This window comes from Podarcis tiliguerta, assembly GCF_965153285.1.
Source record: "Podarcis tiliguerta genome assembly, chromosome: 2".
NCBI lineage: Eukaryota > Metazoa > Chordata > Lepidosauria > Squamata > Lacertidae > Podarcis > Podarcis tiliguerta.
In genome coordinates this window covers 50,289,924-50,305,940 of record NC_139535.1, presented here as the reverse complement: position 1 = coordinate 50,305,940, position 16,017 = coordinate 50,289,924, and the positions used below count along the sequence as shown (strand labels likewise).

The 16,017-nt window shown below is 44.3% G+C and overlaps 1 long non-coding RNA gene across 3 annotated transcripts in view; it reads left to right on the top strand.

Annotated features, from left to right (window-relative positions):
• The window catches only part of LOC310672419, a 30,593-nt gene extending 20,232 nt beyond the window's left edge, over positions 1-10,361 (top strand). The window contains exons 1-3 of one of the 3 annotated variants that reach the window (XR_014508558.1): positions 844-3,760; positions 6,337-6,485; positions 8,069-10,361. This is a non-coding gene — a long non-coding RNA (uncharacterized lncRNA). Of the gene's footprint in view, positions 1-843; positions 3,761-3,782; positions 4,069-6,336; positions 6,486-8,068 lie in introns of those variants that run through there. The other 2 variants (XR_014508559.1, XR_014508557.1) reach the window with 2 other exon arrangements.
• Positions 10,362-16,017: the final 5,656 nt, after the last annotated feature.

The window sequence follows — 16,017 nt, the reverse complement described above, 5'->3', positions numbered from 1 at the left end:
ATTATGTTGAATTTAGTAGGACTGACTTCTGTGCAAAAACGTATAGGTTTGGACTGCATGCTTCTTCCCTTATCCAAACATCTCGCAAATTAACAGTGTTGCAATATAATATTGGCTAGCTGGTATTTGTTATTTGGTACATTCAAGCATGATAGCTTCAATATTATTCCAATGTTTGTTTAAGCTGTTTGCCTGCTTGACATGTGAACAATGCACAAAAGCCTTCTCTAAACTCCTGTTTGTGTAGTTTCCACTGTTTCTCAACGAGACTAGTCTCAGTGGACCTGCTTGAACGTTTTGCATTTTAAAGTTTTTATTTTATGCCTGAGGTGCAATATTGATGGCCTGACCCACAACCTGCACCTGGGAAGATCTGTTGCTTTTATATCATTTGATGGCCAGTTTTGGTTTTGCTTTTTCTGAGGTGAAACCCTGTTCATACAAACTACTACAAACTTGTGTGACCGTGTTTTAGCTTGACCTAATTGTTGATGCGGCAGCACTCTGTCACAAATGAGTGTTCAGTGTCACAAGGCCACATCTGTGCTTATTGGTATGCAGCGCACTTAATCGGCAGGTGCATTATTATGTAGAGCTGTCCATGCCTTTTCCTGGTGCATAACAACACACATGGAACTAAAGTCAAGTGCAGACGAAAGCTGAATGTTGAGCAGGCAACAGTGACAGAGCTCACTCTCTTTCTTCTGACTCTGTGTATGAGGGCAGCTTTTTACTGGCAGCCGCTTCTATTCAGGATGTTTTATATTCTTTAAATAAGGGAGGGAGGACCCTAAACTTCTGGAACCACACTTTACAAACTCCAAGGTTTGGAATGAATAAAGGTAAAGGGACCCCTGGCCATTAGGTCAAGTCGCGGACGACTCTGGGGTTGTGGCGCTCATCTCGCTCTATAGGCCGAGGGAGCCGGCGTTTGTCCGCAGACAGCTTCCGGGTCATGTGGCCAGCATGACTAAGCCGCTTCTGGCGAACCAGAGCAGCGCACAGAAACGCTGTTTACCTTGCCGCTGGAGCGGTACCTATTTACCTACTTGCACTTTGACGTGCTTTTGAACTGCTAGGTTGGCAGGAGCAGGGACCGAGCTCAGCTCATTTTCTCTGTTATCAAGCCTAAAAGAGTTTGTTTTTGGTGGGGACAGAATATTTATTTTTAAAAGCAATTTGAGGCATGGATAGAAATTGAACAGCTGGTGGGTAACAGGAGTGTGTAGAGTCAAGGAATGATCCTCTTTTGAGGAGCAATAACCTTGGGGAGAGGGGCTGTATATGGGTCTCTTGACCCATTAATTCATGTCAGCAAATACCTGCCTTAGATAATCCAGAGATGGGCAACTGTTTTCTGACATTCCCTTTGGGGTAATCTGTGTCTGTATGGCCCTAGACGAGTGGTGGGCCAGCCAAAGTCAGCAGTAGGTGGGGTCAGGGCCAACATTTGGGCAGGGCAGCCCCTTTTTTCCCTCTATCTCCAGCTCTTACTGTCACTCCCCACTTAGCAGGCTGCAGGGAAGAGCCAGATTGCCCTTGTCAGAGGTATGAACTGATCACTTCCTTTTGAAATTAGACCAAAGGCCACAGGTTGCCTCCTGTGAGGCAGTTCATAGCTGCTGCTGCTGCTGCTGCTGTTCTCCTCAGAGGCTGAATTCTTTACTGAAAGCCAGAATTCACCAGTGAAACAATTATAGATGTTCTCCAAAACAAAACATTAGGCAGCACCACCGTTGCCTGGAATCGGCTGCCCTTCTCTTCCCTACAATGTGTAATAATGAAAGGCATGATAAATCTTTTGTCCCACACTAAATCACTGGCAACCATGGGATGAGAAGTCACATTACTATATATTACAGAGGGAAGAGAAGAAACCAGACTGTGTGGTTAATGTTTTTGGCACCACCACTATGTTTTTTGGTGATGTCTTATTCCACCCTCAGGCTCCTGTAGATCTCGCATCTTAGACGGATGATCTACATATGACTTCTGCCTTTGCCTGAATACCTGTGCCTTTGAAGTATCTTTGAAATGGGTGCTGCTTGGTCTGAAAGCTTCTCTTCAAAGAGAGGTTTGGCAAGGTTCTCCCTCCTCCTCCCTTTTGAAACAGTTATTTTTCTCTGTCTTATTGCTCTGCAGAGAGAAGCAGGGTTCCAGGGAACTGCCCCCCCCCATACACACTTCTCAAAGTACCCCCCTCCCCATTCAAGAGTGGATTGAATCGGGACCAAGGCAAACATGTCCAGAGGCATCAAAGCAACAGGTTGCCTGGACAGCAGCAAATCCACTGAATTTCACTGTCTTCAGATTCCCTGGGTGGCAAGCCAGTGTGTTAAGAGACCTATCACATCTAAACAAACTCTTGAATGCATTTATAGCCAGAAAAAGCCACTGCGCCAATATGACACTTTTCTCCTTGCAAGCTCTGTTCCTCGTGTGTATCAGGGTCATAACAGCCATCTGCCAGCAGCCAACTTTGTAACCTCTCTGTTGTCCATGCAGGGGCAGTGTAGCAAATTGTTTTGCGGTTTATGAAGCATCAACAAATACCTGACGGTTCTGTACCTTCCCTCCTGCCCTGCCAGATGCTTGGAAAGAACTGGAAGATTGTGCAGTGTAGCAGCTCTAAGAGAGTCCCCAAGTGGACTCTCACTTCTGCCATGAACTCATTAAGTAGTCTATTAGGCAAGCCTCTCCCGCGGACTCAGTCCTTAACACACAAACGCACAGACACGTGTGCATGTGCACACACACAGGAAAATCTGCAATATGGAGGATAATATTTGACCTGCCTTACAAGATTGTTGTAAGGACTATGGCTATATAATGCATGTGAAGTGGTCTGAACACTTGAAAATGCGGCACAAATGTTTATTGCTGCTGTTGCTGTTATTTACCCCATTTAAGGTGACTATCTCTTTCATATTGCGGAGAGAATAATTCTAGCTAAGGTGTGTAACGCTTGTTGTGTCGTCCAAATGTGCTGGTGATTGGCATGGATGGAATCTGAGGAGGGGGGAATTCTCTTAAGACCCAGATGCTACAAGACAAAACATTTTGCTGAGAACAGAAGAGAAGCCGGACACAGCACCACTGGGAACTCTCAAGAGATGCCCCTGCCCCAGGGTTCGAGGGCCATATTTTTTATATATCCTACTGAGGGAGGAGGCTGCCTTTTATTTTATTTTTTTGCCTGAGGACGTTTCATTCAGTATATGTATTCTTGTGGAGGTCACACATCACTGGGAAATGAATATGAAAACTGCCTGGAACATGCTTTGTATACAGAGTAGAATGGTAGCATATTTTGTTGCTGTTTATCACAGAAAACAGATGTCATTAAAAAACACTTATGCCTTGCATTTGCAGCTGCAACCTTACTTCTTTTAACAGCAGGTTCTTAAAATTGTGCTATTGTTGTGTGTCCCCCACCATGCTGGAAAAAAGGGCCTGTTTATTTCAGCTTCTTCCCTTTGGAAGCACAAAATCCATCAAATTTGTTTTGACAGTATCTATCAAAATGACCCTCTTTAGAAGAGACTAAGGCTCAGTCTACGCAGGCAGAAGAATGACGAGCTAGAGTTCTGAGGTGGTACATCAGACTGCTTCGGGCTGCAGGAAGGGGGTGCCATTTTTGAATGCTCCCTCATGCTTTTTTAATGCCTGCATGTAAAGAAACAAGATTCAGATGCTCTCTTCTTGCTCTGCTGATTTTCAGCTTATTGAGACTTGTGTGTATGTGCTTGTTTTCACACAGGTGAGTATTCAAAAATGGTATCCCTATCTTCAGCCCCATTATTCTACTTCAGAATTCTCTGTACTGTATTTGATTCTGATTTAACATTAAACACCTTTTAGTTTAACATCAAACACAGAGCCACTATTGATGTATAGGTTTGAGTGTTGGACTAGGACTTGGGAGACCAGGGTTCAAAACCCCACTCAGCCAGGAAGCTCACTGGGTGACCTTGGGCCAATCACTGTCTCTCAGCCTAACCAACCTGACTGGAAGTTGTGAGGATAGCACCGTCTTCCCACACACAACCCCACACACTACTTTTCAAGGTTAGCTTAGCAACCACAGTGCCTCTCATTATTAGGCTCAGTACTAAAATACATCTGTGCTAAGCTTTGAGCTTGTTATGTATGCCAGTAACATCAGAGGAAGTGTAGATCATAGGACAGCTTTGCACATCATAACTGCTGTGATGTATTGCAGATAATGCTCCCCAGGTGTGTATATGTGTGCCTTTAACATGTATGTATTCAGACATTACTTCCACACTTGACATGTTTCCTGAGGAAAACACTGGTGTAACAATGGCATTTCTTCTCACAGCTGTGGTAAGGTGTAGCACTGTCTGTGGGGAAAGAGGAGCAGTCGTAAAAGCCAGTACAAGGAGCAAGAAATGCCTGTAAACGTTTGCATTCTTTATCAGGAAGATGAAACGGGGTTGGAGATGGCACAAAACTAGCCTGTACCAACCAAGCTGAGTTGTTCACCCAAAGCCACCGATCTTTGTTAACTCAACAAAGCGGAATCCTGCAATGGCTGCTGTAGAGCTCAGTGTTCTTCCAATGGGGCCAGCAAGTGTTTCCTGTAGGCCCCTCTGAGTAAATGGAGAGAAAATGACCTGCTCTCCCTTAATTAATGGGAGGCCCAAGCTCAAAAAGGGAAGAATGAAGGCATATTTGTGTGTGTGTGTCTGTATATATTATAATATAATATAATATAATATAATATAATATAATATAATATAATATAATATAATATAATATATATATATTTGTTAAAGACTGTGTGTACATGTGCATATGGGTGCATGTGCAAACATGTACGCTCACATGGGAGTCTCCCCCCTGCTCTGCTCCTGAAAATAGGCAGCCCCATAAGTAGACATCAAACGGGCTCTAACAGAGTAATAGATCCCAGATTTCATTCCTCCCACACACACCTTCTTAACAGAATATCTGTGTTTGTTCACTCTGTTGTCTGGCTTCCTGTCAAGATATCCTGCAGCCAGCCTAGAGCAGCTCCTAATGGGCTGCCAGGGGATTTAGTCTGATACGAGTGTGTACCAGGTGCTGACAGCTTGCTGGAGCAGCTCGCTCTGCTAGCGTGATTGGAAATTGGTCTCTCATTTTCACCCTGTCATAGTGAGTAGATAGCAGAGGGATGAGCAGGGATGCTCTCTTTCTGTAGATTTCCACTACTGTGCAAGGTGGGGCATGGGAAGCTTCTTCTGCCTGTCAGGGATTTGCTCAAGCACATTTCTTCCCCTACCTCAGCTCTTGTCATAAGGGGGCAGCTCTCAGGTTAGCCTTATCAAGCCACACAAAGCAGTCCCCCTTTGGGCAGCAAGATTCAGAGGCAGGTGCCATTTTCCTGCATCCCTCCTCTATCTCTGCATGGCATTTTTAAAAAGAAAGAGAAAAGGTCCCGTCTTGAGGCTTTGTGTTTGTGTTTTCAACATTTTCAGATGGGAAAAGGTCTCAGGCCAGCAGTGGATGGGCCATAACATTTAAATATGGCTGCCAGGTATTGTCAGCTTGCGCAACAGGGGGAAAAATCTCTCCCCAATAGCTCCTTACATGCACCAATTTAATTTTTAAATGTACCGAAAGAAACCTTACTGATAAGAGGAGCCTTGTAAAGAGCTTCTTATGTGTTTGTCTATAGCAAATAAGAACCATTACCAGGTGAAAAGGAGGGAACCAAAACACATAGGTTCTTTCTTTTTTAAAGGTGATCATGGGCTAAGTGATGGTCAATGAAGCTAGTAAAAAATTGTCTTAAAATGTTTGTGGGCTTAATTTGCAAGACTGCTGACAAGGGTATGGCCCAGGGCTCCCCACCCCCCAGGCAGAACATGCTGGAAACTCAGTTCCAGCAGCTCTCAGGTGGGTACCATTGCCATTCTAAGAGGTGTTCTTGATGAGTTCTGGCACCTCTCTTTCTAGAAAAATAGCACTGGTATTGCCTTTTTGGGTCTAAAGAAAAAATGGCATATTGGTCTGGGTTTGGGTGTCTGAGATTGCTGGCAAATCCCACATTTCTGGTATTCAATTATTTTTGAGATGGTAAGGTTTTGCAAGAATGAATACAAATTTGTTTGCTTTAATGTCCTTCTGGAATATCTCTGAAGGGCAGACAGGACATTTCTTGGTTGTTTTTGTCTCTCATTTTATATAAAGCTGAGAAAATTGCCACTCTAGGCTACAATCAGCATGAGACTTGTATAGTCAAGTGATAGGAGGGCTCAAATAAAAACATGTAAAAATGGAGCTGAACCGCCGTCTTTTGTGTGTGTTTCTTTCTTCTTTTATTTTCAGGGAATTGTTTCTCATGGATCAATACCATGTAAAATTCACTCAGGAGCCATATACAACAATACTTATGGGAAATGCACATATATGTGGGAGCAGAATAGTGGATAGAGATTTTGCAAGTAACTCTAGCTTTGCTGGCTGTGGGAATACTGGTAAGTGTTTAATTTTTAAAAACCTTTTTAAGCCAACTAATATCTAGATTCAGTTGTAATGTAAGGAGTTGTTTTGCTAATTTAGTTAATATAATCCCTTGCTGAATGAGATGAAAAGGTGGGGCCTGAGCCTGCTCCCCTTTTGCATGTATTTCACAGAACAAATCCTCAGGTCTAATCAGTTTCACTTTTCTTTTTTAATTATTGGACAAGGGAGAGCAGCTGCAGTTTATACCTAGGAAAATACAGCAAATACCACATCCTGCAACAACAAGGACACAAACCATTACAGTGGTACCTCAGGTTAAGAACTTAATTCGTTCTGGAGGTCCGTTCTTAACCTGAAACTGTTCTTAACCTGAAGCACCACTTTAGCTAATGGGGCCTCCTGCTGCTGCCGCGCCGCCGGAGCACGATTTCTGTTCTCATCCTGAAGCAAAGTTCTTAACCTGAAGTACTATTTCTGGGTTAGCGGAGTCTGTAACCTGAAGCGTATGTAACCCGAGGTACCACTGTACTCAAGAAACCAATGCAAGATCTGTGCTAATGTCACCGCAGCAGCAAGCTATTAGATGTTAGGAACCTTAAAAGTCGCTTTCTTTGTTTTAGAGACACTATCTACTGTATTCAGCCACAGTGAACTTTCCAAAGTCAAGGTGAGGGAGAACCTGTTTGGGGGTGCAACAGGTTTCTGTTCACACAACAGGACTTCACCTTATTACCCTCCCTGCTACAGTCCTCAGACTCTCAGGGTCTGGAAACCAAGCCTTATGAGGGAGTCAGGTATGCTTAGCCTGGAGAAGAGAAAACTGAGAGGTGATACGATAGCTATTTTCAAATATCTGAAATGCTGTCACATAGAAGATGAAGCATGCTTGTTTTCTGCCACTCCAAGGGGTCAGACCTAAACCAATGGATTTAAATTACAATAAAAGGGATTCTGACTAAGCATTGGGAAGAACTTTCTCACTGTAATAACTGTTTTATAGTGGAATGGGCTACCTCAGAAGGTGGACTCTCCTTCATCTGAGGTTTTTGAGCAGAGGTTGGATGTCTGTCTATTAGAGAGCCAGTGTGGTTAAGAGCGGTAGTCACGTAATCTGGGTAACCGGGTTCGCGTCTCCGCTCCTCCACATGCAGCTGCTGGGTGACCTTGGGCCAGTCACAGTCTCTCAGCCCCACTCACCTCACAGAGTGTTTGTTGTGGGGGAGGAAGGGAAAGGAGAATGTTAGCCGCTTTGAGACTCCTTAAAGGGAGTGAAAGGCGGGATATCAAATCCAAACTCTTCTTCTTCTTCTTCTTATCAGGGATTCTAGCTGCGATTCCTGCACTGCAGGGGGTTGGAGTAGATGACTCTGGGAATCCCTTCCAATCCTACAATTCTAGTATTCTATCTGCTCTGGGAGCAAGCCCCACTGAATTCAATAGCACTTACTTTTGAATAGACACGGTTAGGATTGTGCTATAACACTCTCTTAGGAAAGTGATTTTTTATATATGAAATTATTAATCTGAAATATTTTTAATATGAAGTATTTAAACTATCTAGACCAAAATAACAACCATTTTGTTTCCTTTTCAGAGATGCCAATGGATGGTGTGTCAAGACTGCCCCAAATTATTTTGGCCGCATCAAGTTAAAATGTCTGCGCTTGAGGCTTCTGGAGTGCCAGGTAACAAGACTCCAAAATGTGACTCCATGATGCAATTCCAGGGTGCACATTAAGCAGAGGTCTGCTTGAATTCTTTGGAGAAAGCCCTTCCTTAAGGTTCCTATAGAATCCAGAAAGGGATGTCACAGGACAGCAAAGCTGTTCCGCTGTTTCTTTAATTTTTGCTACCTTTTAGGGGTCTTCTCCTTATTTCTACCATCTAGCTGAATATCCTTTCTTACATCAAATTCTCCTTTCACAACTCAAGAGGTTGTGTTACCCCGCAGCACTTTTGGCCCAGGGATTCTCCATGGTGACTGACTTGGCAACTTCCAATACAGCCTAAACCTGCCTTTTTGGTCAGCTCCATTGAGAAATGTATGGTGAAGTCTATGTAGCTACAACCTTCGTGTTGGGAAGAGAAAAGGGCAGCAAGGAAGGGTTCAGACAATGGTTATTTCTTCTCAGAGGCTCATCTTCTTACCGGATGCATCATTTGCCCCACTGTCTTCTATGGCTTTTTATTCCTATGTGATTATATTGCTAATTTCATATAGGGATTGAAGCCGTGCAGTACGCTGGGGGTTTGCAACAGAGGCTGCTCACCTTGTTCAAGTCAAAGCCTGTTGGAACAGCTCAGTGTCATTCATAAAGAGGAGAGAGCTCTCATAGGCAGCCATTCACTAGTGACCATTCCTCCTCCTCCTCCTCCTCCTCCTCCTCCTCTGATGTTGCTGTAGCTGCTTCCCTTTGCATGCTGCCCGGGCAAGAGTGGTGCTAGGCCCAAGTACAAGCAGTGCCTTATTCTCCTACTCCTTCAGATAACAATTTAGAAGTGATGGGCATGATTATATGCAGTGATGACCTGCTTTCCGCTGTGGGGTGTGTGTTGGATTACGTATGCATGCAAACATGTAGCATTCCACTATTTAAGTGCATAAGAATGGCTGCAGTATTTGCCTTTAGTAAGAACCCTAAAGACTATGAAGGGAATGGAGGCAGGGAGGACGGGTCGGCCTAAGATATTTTGGTGCCTGAGGCGAAACGCCCTGCTGCTGCCCCTGCTATGGTGGGGGAGGTTTTGCAAGAGTTTCTTCTGGGGGTGGGAAGAGATTTGGCAAGGGTATGAAGAAGCCCTTGGCAATTATCCCTTCCCACCCAATGGCAAAGCTAGGTGGTGGAGTGCTGCACTACTCTGCCCCCATTGAAGCCTCTGTTACCTGGATTGCTTCTCCAGCAGTGGTGTTTCAGGGCACTCGCAGGGGCGCCACCTGTGTTTCCGCCACCTGAGGCAGCCACTTCACCCCGCCTCATGAATGGGCTGGCTCTGAGGGAAGAATATTTTCACCTGCCCATGCTCTGATAAAGGGCTATCTTCCAAAACTGAATGGCAGTGCAAAAATGTGATGAACCATGATGTGGGGGGGGTGTGGGTGTGTGAATGGAATCCTAATATACAGCAACATGCTCTCCAGCCACTTTGAAGGGCACCTATTTTGTCACAAGATGTATTATGTATATAAAGATGCTTTAGGGTTCTGCAACTTCTACTGCAGCAATTCTTAAAATAAAAAGGGGAAATCTGAAATTATTATTGTGCGAACTCAGTTTAGTTTGATTGAGAAGCAGCCCCTCAAAGGAAGAATTGTCACATCCCTTTTATGCTTATTTCTCTCTCTCTCGGGGTAATTTTCTTCTTGGCCTGTCATTTGGGGCCAAGAATAAACTGGCTGTCTTACCCCGAGATAATTGTCCAGGGCTGGTGGGAATAGTAAACCTTCTGCCTTGTCTGTTAGCTTTTCGGAAGAGAGCCTTCTCTAGTCAGATTCTCTCATACCTGGCCATCTGCACAGGTGCACCTTAAGAAGCCTGGCTTTTTAACTACAGAAAGCGTGCCTGGAGCAGTATATTCAAGCCCCTGCTTCTAAGCAGTTTTCTGAAGTATTCCTCCATCACCACCGGAAGACAAGCACACTCTGGTATTACACATGAAGAAAGGATGAGAGGCAACATATTTAGGGGTATGTGTGAGGCTGAGGAGAAATGGTTAAAACTTTCACATTCTTGCTGGTGTCTTTGCTACATGCCTTTGTTGTAAGGCAGTTTAAGTTGCTCTCTAGTTGAAGTTTTAAGGTCATAGAGCCCACTCTTCTTTCTAAAACTTCATATAGCATGTCTTACTGCAGGGCTGATTCTGTGTGTGTGCGTGCGTGTGTGAGAGAGAGAGAGGCTGCTGACAAATTATTGTGCCCGCGCTGCAGTCTGATAATCTCAGCCTCCATGCAGGTTTAGGTAGCATTACAGAACTAGGGAAGAGGTGCACAGACTTTGATTCCTCGTCAGGATTATATAATCTTCCTCCAAGTTTCTCAAGGGGCATTTGGGGCTTTTTTAAAAGCATGTGTTAAATCTGTCACATTGGTGCAAATGGGTAGAATTACTCAGTTTGCTGAGGAGATTATAGGAGAACCTTTTCTGCTCACTTCATAAAAGGAGGTCCCATTAAGCACCGTGTGAAATATTAGCCATTAATCAGCCTCTGCGCAGAATAAACTATCCATACTTATCATTATCTGATCCTTAATGAAGCGGTAATAGGAATGCCGTGGAGCAGGGATATTAATGTCTCCTAAGAGGCCCAAGCGATGGTAAGGCTAGAAGCCAAGATTTTTAATTCAGTTCCAAAAGCTTCCATAGTTAATAAGGTTGCTACTTATCCCAACCATTAGCACTTGTTTGGCCACAAGTGTTGCTATTACAAAAATGAGCTCAGCCCTCAGGAAGTGCTTTGCCAGCTGTTACATTGCTCATCCTCTTTTCTGTCTGACTACATACTTCCTGGGGCTGAACGTGTGCCTGGTTGGCATCCCCATTCAAGCCACTCCTTGCTTTGCTTTCTGTTTAGGCCTAGATACGATGCCAGCCATCCAGCCACACTGAGAACCGTTTCAGAATGTAAGCTACAACTCTCTATGCTGTAATACAGTCATAACCTCGGTTTGTGAACATGATCCGTGCGGGAAGCAGGTTCACAACCCACAGCGTTCGCAGCCTGAAGCGCTGTGTCTGTAAGCGTGCATGATGCGCGTCTGTGCATGATGTCATTTCATGTTTCTGCGCATGCATGAGCGCAAAAACCCGGAAGTAACCCCTTCCAGTACTTCTGGGTTCGGCACAGTCCGCAACCTGGAAACACACAACCCGCAGCGTTCGTAACCCGAGGTATGACTGTAATACTTTTATTACTTATATGCCGCCCATCTGACTGGTTGCCCCAGCCATTCTGGGTGGCTTCCAACAAAATATTAAAACACAAAACCCCCCTGAAACAATTAAAATCTCCCTCTATAGGTCTGCCTTCAGATGTTTCATGCGACCCACACTTCTCATCCACCACTATCTTACATTCTGGGCATAAAAGCTAAAGATAAGCTTCTAATAGTCTTCCATGCCCACAAAGTCAGCTTTAGCAAGGGCCAACGAGGTGTCTCCCGCTCCTGGGACTTACTTAGCAGTGTGAAAGATTTTGGCTGGAGTCTGACAATGGTTTCTCAAACGGGTGAAGGTGATAGAAGAGAGAGAGAAAGAGCCATTATTGTGCTCTGGTCAAAGCAGTTTTGCAGATTTTTGAAGCTTGACAAAACTTATCAAAAACTATTTGCATCATAGTGAGAGGAGAGTGTCACACAGGTATGGAGGACTCCATCATACCAGAATGGAGACAATGCTGGCTTCTTCAGGAAGCCAGAAGCAAAGTTCAGCCTGTTACCTATTTGTCTTTTCCCTTCCATAATTGTAGGTTCCCAAACTGCTCTCCCAGTCCACTTGAAAATTGTGTTGGTAGAGAACTTAATGGTGTTTTTTCTCCATTGTAGAAATAGTGCTGTGCTGTGCTAGATGCTGTGTGGTTTTTACTTGTATTTTTGGACACGCCGTGGGCTACCCGCATGAAACTCCTGGATCACCAGCTGTTCATGGGCCAGTTGAGGAATCCTTTCCTTGGGATATACTCATCTCCTCCCTTGCTGGGCTGGTTTGAAACAAATCATAGAATTCTAGAGTTGGAAGGGACCCCAAGGGCAGTGTTAGAAACTGAGATATGAAAGCTAGAGGTTAAATGGCACCTTAAACGTAGCTTATGGGCGCAACAATGGAATGTCTAGGTGTACTTTTTTTTTATAACAAGAATACAAAGATGAAAATGAATGACCTGCAGCTAAAATACTATGTTCATTTTTCACACTGTCTAGTCCTTCTCCTGCCCACCCCCTAATATTCATAAGAGGGCCTCTTCTCCAGTCTTCAGAGAGTAGCTGGAAGTGGGGAGGCAGAAAAAGGTCCTCCCTTCCTTCTACTCTGCAGTTTTATTCTGAAATCTTAGGTGAAGTACTGTGCCCAGAGCTCAGAAACTGCTCTTGCTAATGCAAAATGCGCCATGGGAGTTTCGAACACTGCCAAGGGTCATTTAGTCCAACACCCTACAATGCAGGAATTCTGCTCATAGCTGTCCCTGGCTAGGCTCAAACCACCAACCTTCTGGTTAACAGCCAGATGCATTGACCCACTGAGCCACAGGAGGGCTCTTATGATAATACTCTTATGATAGCTAAGGTAGGCAACATGACCTGCTTCATTCACATGGCCACAAGCACAAATGAACGGTGGGCATTCTTCTAATCTCTGTGTTACGTGTATACACACACACATTCTCTCTCTTTTACTGGGGCATCTACATGTCTGTTAGTGAATCCCTTCCCAAGAGGCATCCTGAAGCAATGGCCATTCTTGATGTTAATTTCCTCTTTGCAGGAGTTATATAAAAGTGCTGTTAGTCCCTGTTACACTGGAGGCAAATGAAGGCCTCAACAACACCTCCCTCCTGGATAAATACTCCTGGAAGCTCTGTGGTGCTGACTGCTTGGGTACATGATTTTAAATGTTTGATAGTGTACTAAAATATTTTCGTCGTTGTTGCTTACATAGACCTGACCATCCCTCACAAAATATGTTTTGGCATGTGATGGTATTAGGTACAGCGTGTGTTCAGAAGCCTGCTCTTTCCCTCTTTCACCCACTGCCCCAAAGGAAAAAAAACCCACTGGTGGTTGTTATGGGATGACTGTAGCTATCAAGTTCTAAGAGATGTTTGCTTTATTGTCTGTATTTTGCATGGCCTTCCAGTGAGTGTTAAGTGCCATGCACACATCACACACACACAGAGAGAGAGAGAGCGTGTACATTGGAAAAGTGAAAGTGTTCTTGCAGCCTCATTGTCCTTGACCAACTTCCCCCATTCCTGCCGTTGCCTCATTAAAGAAAAGGAAGCTGGAAGATAAAAAGTATCCAGGGAGAAAAAGGAACCAACTGAACACTGATGTGAAGTGTGCTTCAAAAAGCAGCCTCCTTTCATCTAACCGTTGTTTAATGCGCCTTTTCCCTTTAACAAGAGGAATTTATTTTAATCATCACTGAAACGTTCCATTAAAAAGAAGAAAAAGACAACAACAACAGCAGCAGTAGCAGCAGAGGGATGTTGCTAGTGAAATCTATGCAGACTTAACAGCTCAGGGATTACCCTAGAGAAGTGAATGCTGCAAAAGCTTTGTGAACCTGTCTGAGAACGAGAGCAAGCAGCATCTTCAAGGATTAATGAAGAACTCTGCCGATATAAAAGAAATTGTTTCTTTTCTGGGGCCGCTGCTGTGGGAGATGCAGAAAGCATGGCGAGGCCAGATAATCAGTCGGCTCAGACCCTCCTTTTTCAGGGAGGCAGATTTTGGTAAGCTTAAATGCTTCGGAGTGATTTCAACAAAAAACCCTTAATTTTTTTTCCTTCCCCAAAAACACAAGCTGCGCAATCACAATTATTTCTTAGCAAAAAGCTCACATTTTATTTGCCATTAGACACCTGCATGATGCTAAATCGTTCAGATGTGCTATGCTTTCTCTGCAGCTAAATATACTAGTACCAAGAAGGAAAAACACATTTGCCCTTGGTACTTCAAAATGTTCCAAATAAACCAGGTTAACACATATCCATTAGGAATACTCTGAGCTCTCCCAGGCTCACAACCTGCAAGGATCACACACCTGTCCCACAAGCCAGAAGGATTGCTCTGGCTTCATGCGTCGTGAGCCATTCTCATAATCTAGCTCAATGTGCCACTTGATTGTAAACCTCAACGTTAAAACCAAGCAGCTTCCCTTCTTACTGTGATCTCCAAGCTATGGGGATTTCTTTGAGGAAATCAAGTTTGAAGTTCTTCTCCCCGTATTCTGTCCATATGGAATTCATGTGATACACAACCTCTTGGGATGCTTCCCCACTCTTACAAGGGCACTCTAAATCCTGTTGGGATTCAGTCTTACATCTTGTCCTTTCATGCGCTAAACCACAGAAGCAGCCTCCAATTGAGATACCTATCTGCATGCCTTTGATGCTAAGAAGTTCCTCCCTGGAAGTATTCCCATAATGCAGGGTGGCCTAACTTTTAATACCAACCGAGCCTCAAGAGTACTTCAATATAGAACCCACAAGCCACACACTGCTTTGTTGTGCCGTGCAGGGGGCAGGGAGGAGCAAGACCAAAATTTTATGCCCCCACAGCCCTCATGCTGCCTTCCCAAAGCCATTTAAGCAAGGAGCTGAGCTTTGGGAAGGAGGCTTGAGGCTATGACAGGGTCCTAGAGCCCTCCCACCTCCTTCCCAAAGTTGGGATAGCGCTAACTAGCTTTGGGAAGAAGGGAAGACTCTGGGACCCTGTCCTAGCGCCTCCTTACCTGGCTTTGGGGAGGCAGTGCAAGGGCTGTGGGGCAGTGCTGTCCAAGGTTGTGGGGGGGGGCACAAAAACGGCCTTGAGGGATGCATGCAGCCCTTGGGCCACGTGTTGGAGCACCCTTCCATAATGGTAAAGCTTTTCTGCCTACAAGGCTTCTTAAGCTGAGTCTGCCACACACAGATGTCCATGCTGTGTGTAATGCAAGCTGAACTTCTGGCTGGGGTGGGATTACTAACCTCCGGTATAAAATAAACCTGATCATGCTCCCTTATTTAATGCTGTCTTAGCTAGAAACCAATGTTTTTACCCTGCTGTTTTACATATTGTAAACAATTATCAACCTTGTTTAAATGTATCCTTTTCTGAACTGGCTGGATTTTGTCAGACCAAGTCACCCAAGAACTGAGTGGGAAGATATAATATAGTGTGTGGGGAGTACCTTTCAGACATTTGCATAGCTGTGTGGAAATATTTTCATGACCACCACCCATGCAGCTGGGTTTTAACAACCTACCCATGCTCAGAAAGCCAAAAGTCTTTTTTTTAATCAGAGGTGGCAGATATAGATTTCAGCAGGTGGTAGCAATGATTTGGAAGCATTTTAGAATGAGTAGTAAAGTTGGAGTAACTAAGACAATGATCCTCTGCATTTTCATGTGTAGACTAAGTGACACTAGGATCATTTTGGGTCTTGCTTCCAAGTAAATATGCTGAGGAATGGGTTGCAGTACTAATTTATCAACCACGCTGGGGAAAGGGATCACACAGGAGCAAAATCCAGGTCTATGACAATGACCCATTCACATAACCCCCATTATGTGACAAAATATGATGAAAGACTGGTTTTGTTCATTGTTTTGTTCAAGTGGACACGCAAACTTGGCTGGCGACACTCGAATAATGGCCGGCATTTTGCAGCGCAGCAAATTGGGATCAGGACGGTTGCCTCTGCAGGCTTTCTTGCTTTTGTTCTGTGGGATTAGAGGAGTTAATCAGAGTGACAGTGACTTCTGACTTTATACTGTTAAAAAGGTCACAAACTTGAGGCTGCATTGTTTTTTCTGGCCAGCATGCGAAACAATACATGGGAGAGCTTGCAG